This window comes from Marmota flaviventris, chromosome 7, assembly GCF_047511675.1.
Source record: "Marmota flaviventris isolate mMarFla1 chromosome 7, mMarFla1.hap1, whole genome shotgun sequence".
In the NCBI taxonomy this organism is placed as follows: domain Eukaryota; kingdom Metazoa; phylum Chordata; class Mammalia; order Rodentia; family Sciuridae; genus Marmota; species Marmota flaviventris.
In genome coordinates this window covers 37,271,642-37,284,249 of record NC_092504.1, presented here as the reverse complement: position 1 = coordinate 37,284,249, position 12,608 = coordinate 37,271,642, and positions in this window count along the sequence as shown.

The window sequence follows — 12,608 nt, the reverse complement described above, 5'->3', positions numbered from 1 at the left end:
TATATCGTATGTAACTGACTTTCATTTAAAAAGTCTAATCTTTTTCTATATTTTTATTGGTGAATTATAATTTTACATAATGGTGGGATTCGTTGTTATATATTTGTACATACACAGAATATAACGATATATTGGGGCCAACATCATTCCTTAGTATTTCTTCTATCCTCTACTGCTCCCTCCCCGTGCTTTCTTTCTCATACTTTACTGACCTCCCTTGGATTTTCATGAAATTTCCATACTCTCACTCTGCATTTTCTTTTTCCTCTCTAGCTTCCAGATATGACCCGTGACTAAAAGTCCAATTTTCTTAAGGAGCAAGAGAAAAGACTACGTCTGCACAGATGATTTAGTTGATCTTTTGGATGAATCTCACCAGTTGCTACTATCCAATTCATCATTTATCAAGGCTTTAATAAATAAATGCAAGAATCACCAGGCTCTGAGGACCTTCCAGGCGGTGTTTTATGAACTTTCCAGCAATGTTCTCACTTATTTTTTTTAACCACAGTTTTAATTCGCTTTGATCATACACACGTTAGACAGGAGAAAACAGATGCTCAGGGTGGTTAAGCAACTTTTCACAGTTTAACAAAGCAGAAAGCTACGGTAGTGTTGAGTAATTTCATAATAAAGCTTTTTTGAATGGAAGAAAACAATGGGGCATACATGGAAAAATGAATAAATATGACTCATTTGGCATTAAAAGTCTTATATTTACCATCTATGGACATTTTCTTTCTGTGAAATGAAGAAAAAAATGTGAAACAATTAGAAAAAAACAAGTCTGACTGATAGCAAAGGGCAGATATATTATTCAGATGAATAGGAACATGTGGAATCAGTAAGGATGAGATCAATGTGAACCAGTTTTCAGGTCACAAATATATAGGCAATTACGTATTTGTGAATGAATCCTTTGAGCCTAGGTTAGCACCCACATGATATCAGCAAAGGGTTATTCCCCTGCTTGCTTGCTTTTGCTTTGTTCAGTATGCACAAGGAGAATATATGCTGACTAAAGCTCGCTTGTGCATAAGTCAATGAAAAGATGATAGGCATCAAGAGCCTTTATGGTTCACAATGCCAATTCCATTATCAATAGCAATAGCAAAAGCTGCAGTGATTGGCATTGACTATCATGATGCCCCAAAATTAACCAGAGCAGACTGTTTTCTATACAGACGTGCTATTCTGTCTGCAGAGAAAGTTCTTATGAAGTGAATTTATCCACTAATGGTCTGGCAGGACTTCACCTTTATTGATCATGCAATTTTCTTTGAATTTCCATGGAGTGATTTGAAAAAAAAATCTTAAACTGGGCTCTGTTATGGATAAAAATGAGTCCATTTAAAAACTTCCAACAACAAGCTTCCTACACAACTTCTGTATATTACTATGTTTGTATGAGCCTTTGTGCAAAAATAGAATGGTAATATTGGTTTTGCTACATGTAAAGTTGAGTGAATTTATTTGTATAAATTGGTAAATTATGTAAAATGGGAATATGCAGTAAATAAACTGAATGTGTGTGTGTGTGTGTGTGTGTGTGTGTATATATATATATATATATATATATATATAATTATCTTACCTTTTACATAAGTGTTTGAAACTCTGAGGATATGCCTTTATATCATCTCCTCACCTGTATTTAAATTATTACTCATGGTTCCATCATTTTTGTAAACTGAAGCAAGTTCTTCTTAAAGATGTTTAATAAGGTACTAGTTTAGAGACAAGATCTAGCATCAGATAAAAGTGGGGCTTAATTCTAACTATGTCATTTATTAGCTTTCTGGAATATTTGATAGTATTTAACTTGTTTTTTACCTGCAAATAATGGTAATAATAGCATGAAATTAATATTTTCTCTTTTTATTTAATATAATACATATAAAACAATTTGTCACATACTTGGTATTAAGAAACACTCAAAAGTAATAACTATTAAATCTCTTATTTTTTATATTTATAGAAATTCATCATTCACAAGTAGTAACCAAGCTACAATTATGCTTCACCTGGGGAAAAAAAAAAAATTTGGACAATTAAAATCTCACAATTTCGGTTTTAAATACAATGAAATTGAAGTACAAAAAAAGTTAGTTTCTTATTTCAATTTACTGGTCAAGATATTGCTTAACTTAATTAAAAGGTAGTCAACAGAGAAAATATATGCATTTATGGACTATTTATCACTCTGATTTTGTATAACTCATTCTTTCTCATTTGGTCTCCAATACTTGACTTACCCTCAATGCATTTTAATTAGACATTTTATTAATTGAAATTTCAATTAATCCAAAGCTACTCAAGAATATTGGAAGCTGCCAAATTTGTTGATTTTTTTTTCTTTGAAAACTACATTGTGCAATAATATTCATAGCTACACCCACTCGACAGCAATTTTGAGTTGTGTGGAATGAGTCACACAGACATATGCATGTATATTTTTATCTGGCTAGAAAATGTCATGCCCATCGGATTCTGTCTTCCAAATACATGCACTTCTGGGCCTGAGCATTCTTTTTCACATGCATGGAATGCAGGATGAGGAATGCTATCTTGTAATCCAGTAATGTATGTAAGTTATTTTTTAAATCACCTAATAGAAACTACTTGGTGATTTTAAAAAACATTTTAATTAATGAACTCTCCCATTGCATTCTTAATTTTTAAATATTATTTTTTGTAAAACCTAAAATAAAAGAAGGCATTGTTAATTATTTAGAATAAAAATGTGAACTTACTTAGTAATTGAGATGCTTTGATATTTGTTTCTGATTTCACAAGCTGCATAAAATAAAAAGATAAATGGGTGTAAAAATAGATACCTTATGTCTTGGATTTTCTAAGAAAGTTAGATGAAGAAATGATCATATTAAACAAAAATATTTTTAATAATCAGAAAAATTTTAAGAAAAATTCCAAAATTGGGTAATTGAGGTAAAAATTCCTCATAACAGATTGATTTCACTGTCATAGTTCATCAAAACAACAAATTATAGGTCAATCTATATCACCTTTTTGTTTTGAAAATAACTACATGATTAGTTTTTTTTTCCAAAGTCCTTTTGACATTACCCCCAACTTGACTTCTTCAAATCTTGAGAAAATCGAATACTTTGGTCCTAGACTGTCTCAGAGTTTTCATTAGCCATTGAGTTCTTTGAAGCAAACTAATTGATTTTGCTATAGGTTCTAATTTTCTTAATCATGTTCATGTAAAGACTCTAAGAAATAAAGTTAGGTTATTTATTTTGACAGACTATCACCCAAAATTCTGAGAATAAAACTGATGCTTCAAAATATTTCTCATCTACCCTTGTCTCTACCCCAGTCCCAAGCTCAAAGTCAAGCTCCTAAGCCTGAGACTCAAGTTCCTTTGCAATCTGGCCACAGCCACCTTCCCAGTCTAGTCCCTACTACCCTGTAGGCATGACTCACTCTTTCTCAACTCTCAATTCTCAGCATTTTTGCGCATGCAAAATCTTCTAAGGGAAAGCAACATTGTTGAATTTGCTGTAGCATGGGTTGTATGGCTGAAAATGGGGAAAGATAAAGTTGGAAAAAGGTCGGAAAGATAAATCAAATCCAAACTATGAACATTTTCATCCTTTTGTTATAAAATTTGGATTGCTTTTATTAAGCAATGTCAATATGTTTGTGATACTTTAGTATGAAAGTGATTTAGAGCTATTCTGTGAATGTCAGTGAGGATGTGGTTTAGAGGGAATAAAAACTGATCAGATACTGAATAGGACAATACATGTGAATGCAGAGGAGCTGAAGGAGTACAGTACTGTGGGAAGAACATAAATTCAAACCCCTGTTCCTCCACTTCCTAGGTGCACAGACTTAAACAAATTACTTAATTTCTCCAAGTCTGAATTTCCTCATTTGCAGTAGGAAAATAAAGTTTCTATGTACAAATTTGCATGGACATGAGGACTGAATAAAAATAAATAAATAAATAAATAAATAAATAAATAAATAAATAAATAAATAAATAGACAACTACAAATCATTTAGCATAAAGCCCAGGGCATAATGAGTGCTCAAGGAATATTGCCTATTTCATTATTTTATGCACATGTTGTAATGGGACACAATATTCACCATAATGCTCAAGACAAAAGAATAAAATTTATTGTAGGATTCCTAGCTTGTGTGCCTAGAATAAGAATGACTTCAATGAAACTTGAAACTACGGGGGGCCAAAGAGCTGGAGGAGGAAAGATAATAAATTAGTTTTTTTTTGTTGTTGTTACATCTTTTATTTGAAGAGTTGGTGGGATTTCAAGATTTTACTTATTTGGGAGATAGAACTGTGGACTTAGTGCTTAGGAGGGAGCCACCAACTCAGCATGACATAAATAGACTATGACAAGATCTGATCAGGTAACTGTTTTTTCATCTTGCTTTTTATTTTAATCCAGTGTACAGTTCTCGTTAAAATCATCATCATAGTCATGGGAATCTAAGTCTATCTTTAACAAAATCTAATCAAAGAGATAAGCTATTGCACATTCAAGTCTTGTGGTTTCATAGATACTGTGAGTCATTTCCCTCGCTTACATAATCATATTGTATATTTATTTGGAAGAGTAACGCAAACATAATTTTGTTCATATTCATCCGTAGAAAATGTTAAATTATCTTGTAACACTAAAGATGACTCAGGGAATCTCCCTGTAATCAATTCAGGGAATTTTCCTAATGTTGATTACTCCATGAAGTGAACTGAGCTGTTTGGCTTTAGTTGGGTTCTCAGTGAGCATAGTATTATTCATATCTTGATGATATGCCAGCATGCTACCTGTGATAATAATGCAAAGTATCCATCCTCTCCTCAACTTCCTTGTTCTACTCTTTTACCTGTCCCTTTCGAATTCCTTATTGTTAGAATTAAGAACAAATTCTTAATCTTGTCCATTTTATGCAGGATACTCTGTGTGACATTTCTCCTCTTCAGTCTCTAATATAACTCACATCAGGATATTTTCTTCTTCACATGAGCTCTATGTCTCAACTGTACTTTCTAAGAATTCCATTTGAGTATCTTCAGTCTCAGTGCCTCTGCCTTTAAAGAGATCTGGTCTATAGTCTCAGTGCCTCTGCCTTTAAAGAGATCTGGTCTATAGTTTCTGAATCATCACATAATACATGATGCATATCTTACATAAAATTTTTAAAGATTGTGTCCCACCAAAGTTTAAAACATACAAAATAACTCAATAGTGACACAAAACATTTTTTTAAATTTTAGTCTTTATTGCTACCTCTAAGAAAAGTATTTTTCATTCCCCAAATATCTTTGCTTCTTATTTTCTTTACTTATCCTGCAATACCCCATGCTGTATTCATTTTTAAGTTCTATGTTTTTGTTATAAGAAAGCATGTCAAAATCTGATTTTATTTATTGTACACTTTTCTGTTGGGATTGATCATAGTTTAAGAATTGAAAAAAAAAAGTATGTAAAGCATGTATTTAAAGCTCCCTTGTTTAAAAATAATGTAAAGTAGAAGGCTATATACAAGGTAATAGTTGATATTTTTGCGTGTAAGTCAAGAATGCAGAAGTCTCCCTCATCATGAGGTTTTCAGGCATGCTAGAGGAGAAGAGAAATGACTTTTATTGAGTTCATGATTTTTGTTTGCATCCTACCATCTGAATATACACATTACCTGATTTAATCATTCCATAACACATTAAGACTTGGTTAGCAATTTGCCTACCCTTCTTATCACCTATGTAAGTAGACATTTCACCAATGAAAAAATAATCTCTTTCTGAGGGAAAACAGAGGAATTACTGTCCAGTAGTATTGAGTTTAGCTCATGCAAGGGACAAATTTCTAAAGATCTGCTGTTACAACAGTGTGCTTACAGTTAATACTGTACTGTACACTTAAGACTTTATTAGGAGGGTAGAATTGTTGTTATTTTTATGACAAAAATAATAATCTTTAAAAACATGTAGTCTTTTCAATTTTCATATAAAATGTAAATGTCCATAAAAGGTGGAGCATTCTCTCTCCAGTATCCTATACTGCTGCTCAAAGTACGTCCATAAGAACAAACGGTGATGGTCTGAGAATTACTTGTTTCTGATCTGTGATAAATACAAAAATTCAAAGAATGTGCTTAGAGGTTTTTGCAGAAATTTGACATTCTATTTTGAAACAAGGTTATTTTGCAATAGATTAGAGAGAAAAGGAAAAAACAAATACATATATATGGTCTTGCCTCACAGGTAATTTGAGGAACACTGCCCTACATTATTTTTCACTGAGGATTTGTTTCCAAGCTCCGGTAATCCTAGAATTTGTGAATGTAAGTTGATGCTTAAAGGATTTTTAGTACAAGAAAATAGAAATTGCTTTTTATAATAGAGAGTATACTTGTGGAATGTAATGTTCCAGAAGATATCATAAGCTGGAAAGAAATAGGTATGTTGGATATGTAAACACGCTTATTGGTGGAGTGATATACTTTAACAGAGATTATGGTGAAGGTTGGCCAAAATTGTCATCCTATTTTAGGAAAAATTTTGGAGAATCATAAGTGTCTTTGAAAATCTGATAGCAGTATTGGTTCTTTCTCATCAAAGGTTAAAATGTGCACAGAGACAAATATCTACATACAGATATCTGCATGTTTGTCGATTAAGTTTGGAGTAGTTGGGTTAAAATTAATAGGTGGGATGAGTTTGGGCCTTCAGCTTTCTACCAAAAGGGAGTTTTTCTTAAATATAAAATATTTCTCAATATATAGTGAACATGATGAAACACGCTTTGTGTTGCTACAGCTTGATTAGACTTGGAGGTAGCTGCTTACAGCAGAACTATATGTAACATTTCTATATGGAATGGAAAATAGATAGGAGAAAGTAGCCAGGCCTTGAAAACCAGAAAAAAATAGGCTGCTTAACAAGTGTTTAGGGTTGGTCCTCTAACATCCCCTGAAAAGTTTATGTTTTGAAAACATAGCCCCAAATAAAATACGGTTCAGAGATAGATCTTTGGCTAAGATTGTATCATGAATACTATAAATTCATCAGTTGATTAATTCATTTGATGGACTAAAATTTGAGTAGATTACTGGGTGGTAACTGTAGTCAGATGGGACATGGCTGGAGGAAGCAGATCATAAGGAGCTTGCCTTGGGGACAATATTTTGTCCCAGGCTCTTTGCTGTCTCTCAGTTTGTCTCTCTGTTTCCTGTTGTCATAAGCCAAGTAATTTTCCTCTGCCATCCTCTCCCACCATGATGCTCTGCCTCACCTGAGGCCCGGAGCAATAGAACCCACTGATCACGGACTAAACCGCTGAAAACATTTGCCCAAAATAAACTTTATTCCATCTAAGTGGTTCTCGCAGGTATTTTGGTCACAGTGATGTAAAGCTGACTAAACACAGCAAGAATTCATTTTCAGAAGATTCCTTGACAAAAAAATTGGCCTTTCTCCTTAAGCTCTGCTCTTGATTTCTTCCATTCTTACCCATCAGCTAGACTTTATAATTCATCTGTATAAAATAGCCTCCCTTATTGCCTCATTTCTTTGGGTGACTTTTACTCATTTTCCATGACTCAGCATTATCATGATGATAATAAAATAATAATGGGAGTAATTGCTCATATTCATTGAGTGTTTAGTTCATTATGTAGCAGTCACTACACACACATACACACCAAACTTGAGTGTACACATATAAACACCCATAAATTCCACTCTTTACAACAGTCCAATAAAGGAAATACCATTAGATCAATGAATAAAGTGATGCACAGAAGTTAATTAATTTGCTGAATATAACATAGCTATTAAGTGATAGAAGTAAAACCGAGATATCATCTTTGCTCAGAATTTCAAGCTAGATTAATTTTCTCTCCTGTATACTCCCAAAACTTCCCTGTATAAATATTGTTGACTACAACAATGTTTGGATGAAGAAATGGATTTCATAATTTAAAAATGTCTAATCAATGGCTGAATAAATGAATCTCATCATTAAGCTTCATTAATGGAAACAAAAATGCTGTTAGGAAGAAGTAAAATCTTTCATTTCCAACTAATTTAGTTGTACATAGAATACCGAAGCAACATTTTTAGGCAGATTCTATAGCTACAAATTAACAGTAGTCATCAAACAAAATATTTAAAAGACCTAAACTCACACTCTCTCTCTCTCTCTCTCTCTCTCTCCATATAAATGTATGGGTATATATATCTTAATTCAGGTTACAAAAACAAAAACAAATTAATGAGACTACATGAAGCTAATAAAAGCTCTTCGTAGTGAAAAAGAAAGAAAAGGAGAAAAAAAAGAGAGAAAGAAAGAAAGAAATCCACAAAGTAAAATGTATTCCACAGATTAGGGGGAAATAAATTTTCACACCATAAAGTTGATAAAGGGTTAATATCCAAAATATATGCATAACTCACACAATAGCAGAAAAATAACCCATTTTTTTAAATGAGTAAATGACCTGAATAGGGATATTTTCAAAGAAGACATAAAAATGCCAATAGGTATATGAAAAGGTGCTCAACATCACTAATCATCAGGGAAATGAAAACTAAAACCATATGACATATCACTTCACTTGTTAGGATGACTATTATCAAAAAGTCAAGAAATAAATAGTGAGGTGTGGAAGAAAGGGAACTCCTGTACACTGTTGGTGAAAATGTATTTGATGCAACCATTATGGAAAATAAAATTGAGACTCCTAAGGAAAATAAAACTAGAACTACCATATGACCCATGATAAGCAATGCTTTTCATGGATAGATACATCTAAAGGAAATGAAATCACCTCCTCATGAGATACCTGCACTCCTGGGCTTATTGCAGGTATGGCAACATCCAAGTTTTTGTGGACAGATAATGTATGTGGATATAAAGTGTAGGATCTGTGCACAATGGAATATTATTCAGCTTGAAAACAGTAGATTGTACCATTTTCCAGGGCATGGATGAGCCTGGAGTACATTAGGAGGTGAAAAAACAGCCTCTATCTCAGAGCAAAGCCTGTCCAAGGAAGGGACATGGCCTTTGTCCTTGGAAAAACCCACAGAGCACTCCTAAGCACATTCCCACCCTGCTAAGTTATTTATCTACAAATAACAGAGAGATCTGCTGCGCCAGGTGTCCCTGACTCAGTCAGGCTAGGTGGGGACCTATAGCAGCCCCCTAGCAGCCACCAATCAGCATGAGTCAGGGAAATACCTGGGATGCCAGATGACCCTCCCAGTAGTTTATGGTGGTTGATAACATATTGGGAAACCATGTAGTTCAGCACGTACACCCCTCTTGGCTTAAACCAGTCAGTTCAAACGAATACCCCTTTTGTACTGACCAATCACCCCTACCTAAATTGTTCCCGCCAGTGAATGTGCTAATCATGTTTTAGAGTTGTTGTTTGATTTTCCCGCAGCGTGAGGTGATTTGTTATGCTGTATGTGAAGTCCCTGCCCTTTTCAAAGAATGTATATAAGCTCTGCTCAAGCTGTTCTTGAGGCTCTTTGCTCTTTGCTCCTCCGAAGTGAGCTCTGAGCCCCAGCATGCTGGACCCCCAATAAACCCTTTGCTGTTGCATGAGACAGTCTCTTGGTGGTCTTTTCCTCCGACATTTGCCCGACCTTTACATCGGGAAACAAGCCAGACTCAGAAAAAAAAATGCGTAATGTTCTCACTTATATGTAGAATATTGCAGGCATACACACACATACACATACACACACACACACATACACATACCAGGGATGGGGACAATCAGAGGAAATGGGGAGTTATAGGTCAAGGGATGCAAAGTTGCAGATGATGCAAGATGAATAAAACAAGAGATCTAGTGTACAAGATGAAGACTAGAGTTAATATTGTACAAGACTAAGAAATTTTGCTAAAAGAACAGATTGTACATACTTTTCACTACAATCAAGATAGGCACAAAATGGTAACTATATCGAATATGAATATGTTCAGAGCTATTATAATAACTATTTTACTATATGTAAGTACATCAAAACATCATGTTTGATTAATAAATTTAACATGATCCTTTGATTTTGCTGACGGACAATGAATGACATTTTTTCTCTTTGTACTAACTGGAAATTCCCACATTGAACATGAAACTCTATCACAATAATGCTAATTTACAAAAGGATAAAAGCAATGAATATCTTGCTTATTAATTTACATGGCATCAAATACTTTGCCCTGGGTTGCTTTCTTTTACTAAACTGTCAATCTTATTCAAGGCAATTTAGTTCTACTTCGTGACAACCCTGCTTAATCATGTGAATTTTAACTCTAGTTTGTTTCTCACAACAGTGGGCTGTTTCAGTGTTATCTCTGGTGCTCTGCTTCCAAACCTTTCCTTCTGATCCTACATCCAGATGCCACACATCTCTTTCAAGAGGACAGCTTTCCCCATTCTTCCCGCCCTGCTTAAAACATCTGTTACATTCTCACCTACAGAATCAGTCAGATTTCTTGGTATTCAAAGCCTTCACACCCAATTCAAATTCGTGTCCTCCCTTATCTCTGAATCTCCCTTTATATCATCCTTCTGTTCTATGTTCTATGTACATTTTTTTTTCTCAATTCAATATAGTACCATGAAGAATTAAAGAATATCACTAAAAATTCTTTCCTCTTTTTTTCTGACTCCAAATTCTACTTGTCTAATAGCCATAATATAAACTTTGTCATCTCTACAGAGTACTCCAGATTATGCTGATTTTTTTCCCCTTTCCTGCTTGTGGAATTTGACCATTCCTTCGGGAATTGGTACTATGCTATCTGTGACATTCTTTTCTTGTATTTTTATTTTTCATTTATTCATGCTCCTCTTAACTTGATGTTCAGCATCATGAGGGCAGAGTCCATGTCTTAGACTTCTGTTCTATTCCATATGATTCTGTATTTCAATCATGGCATCTAATATCTGTTGATTACATATATTTCTTCTCCTGGAGTGAATGTTTGATGAGCGGTACTCACAGCAGCACAGAATTCCAGACAGCAAACTTGCCAGGCTGAGTCATTCAGCAGCTGCAGCATGATTGCAGTATATTTCTTTATCTGGGTATGAGAATTAGGAATAAAGAAATCACTGATGTACAGTGAAGAAATTTGGGATTTGCACCTTTTGCAATTTAATAATGCACTTTTAAAACCAGGATGTGCATGATTCTTCCTTTTGATTCTGAAGCAGGTAACTTGATTTTGGCTGCAAGTAACAGCAACAAGCTATAACATAAGGAAATCATTTTACCCAAAGAAAAAGACAAAAGGACAAGTTCAGAAATACAGTTTCCACAATTAGTTATTTTTGTAAATCAGTGATAACATAGGGGACAATAATTCTTCTATCTTTCTGTACTCATGTCCCCCATAATATAATCTCTTTAGACTGAGTCTCTTTTTAATTGCAAATGGCTGTTATGGGTTACACCTTCACTTCTTCTCTGGTGTCTCGGTTTAAGAGTAAAGGAGTATTTTCCAAAAACTACAGCAGATTACCCATTTCTTATTAGCAAAAGTTTGGTTGTGTGCTTACCACTACACCAATAAATGGAAGGAAGGTTGGAGACCTCTAGAGAATGACTATATAACAGTTTTGTTCACAAAACTTTTTCGTAAATGTGATATTTGATAAGTGGGTAGATTTTTAAAAGTATTCTCATTTAAAAAACTATCTAAATGACAATTTGATTGTAGTGTTTAATTAACAATATATATCAAATCATCAAATTATATATCATAAATATGTGTAATTTTAATTGTCAAATGTCATAATAAATTTAAATTTAAAACAATTATATAAAGTGAGGAAATAGACACCAGAACAAACAGAGTCACCCCAGTATTTGAGGAGGGGAAACGTCTGCCAGCAAAACAACCAACTAAACATTAGCCCATCCATTATGAGCCAATGACTGCCCCCCAAAAAGATAAGCAATGCTCTTCTCCCTCCTATTTAATCCTCAAAGGGTTTAATACTCCAAACCATTTCCTGAATTTGGGGTGTGAGAGTATATTATGTAGCTGATCAGTAGTTGGAATCCTCTACAAAATCATTTTAATAGCTTAATGACCATAAATTATATGTATTGTTTGCATTAAAATATTAGCTATGAGTAAGCCTAGATGATTCCCTAAGGTGCTTTTTTAAAGTAATAAAATTCAGAGCAGATGCTTTCCTAAGCCACACGTGAAGCCAGGAGATGCATTACCATCATTACCTTTCCTTCTTGCTCCTTTCTTTCACCTAAATGGGTAACAGTATAATTTTTTTTCCCAGAGGCCCAGAGCTAGGTCAAATTTATTTTTACAAATGTTTTATTGCTGGTCAGTTCCACTGGAATTTTTCTATATATTTTTTAATTTGTGAAATGAAAATTAAAGGTAAAAAATAAGGACACTTTGGTTTATGTGTCAGATTTGTAGATATGAGTTACAAAAATATGCCCAATAATGTAAGGTGTTTTAAGTTTTATGGCACCACTTGCTTTCAAAATAAGGTTGAAGCTGTGGAGAACATATTTTAGTTAACTAAATAAGATGTGATGTGTTTTATTTTCTTTCTCT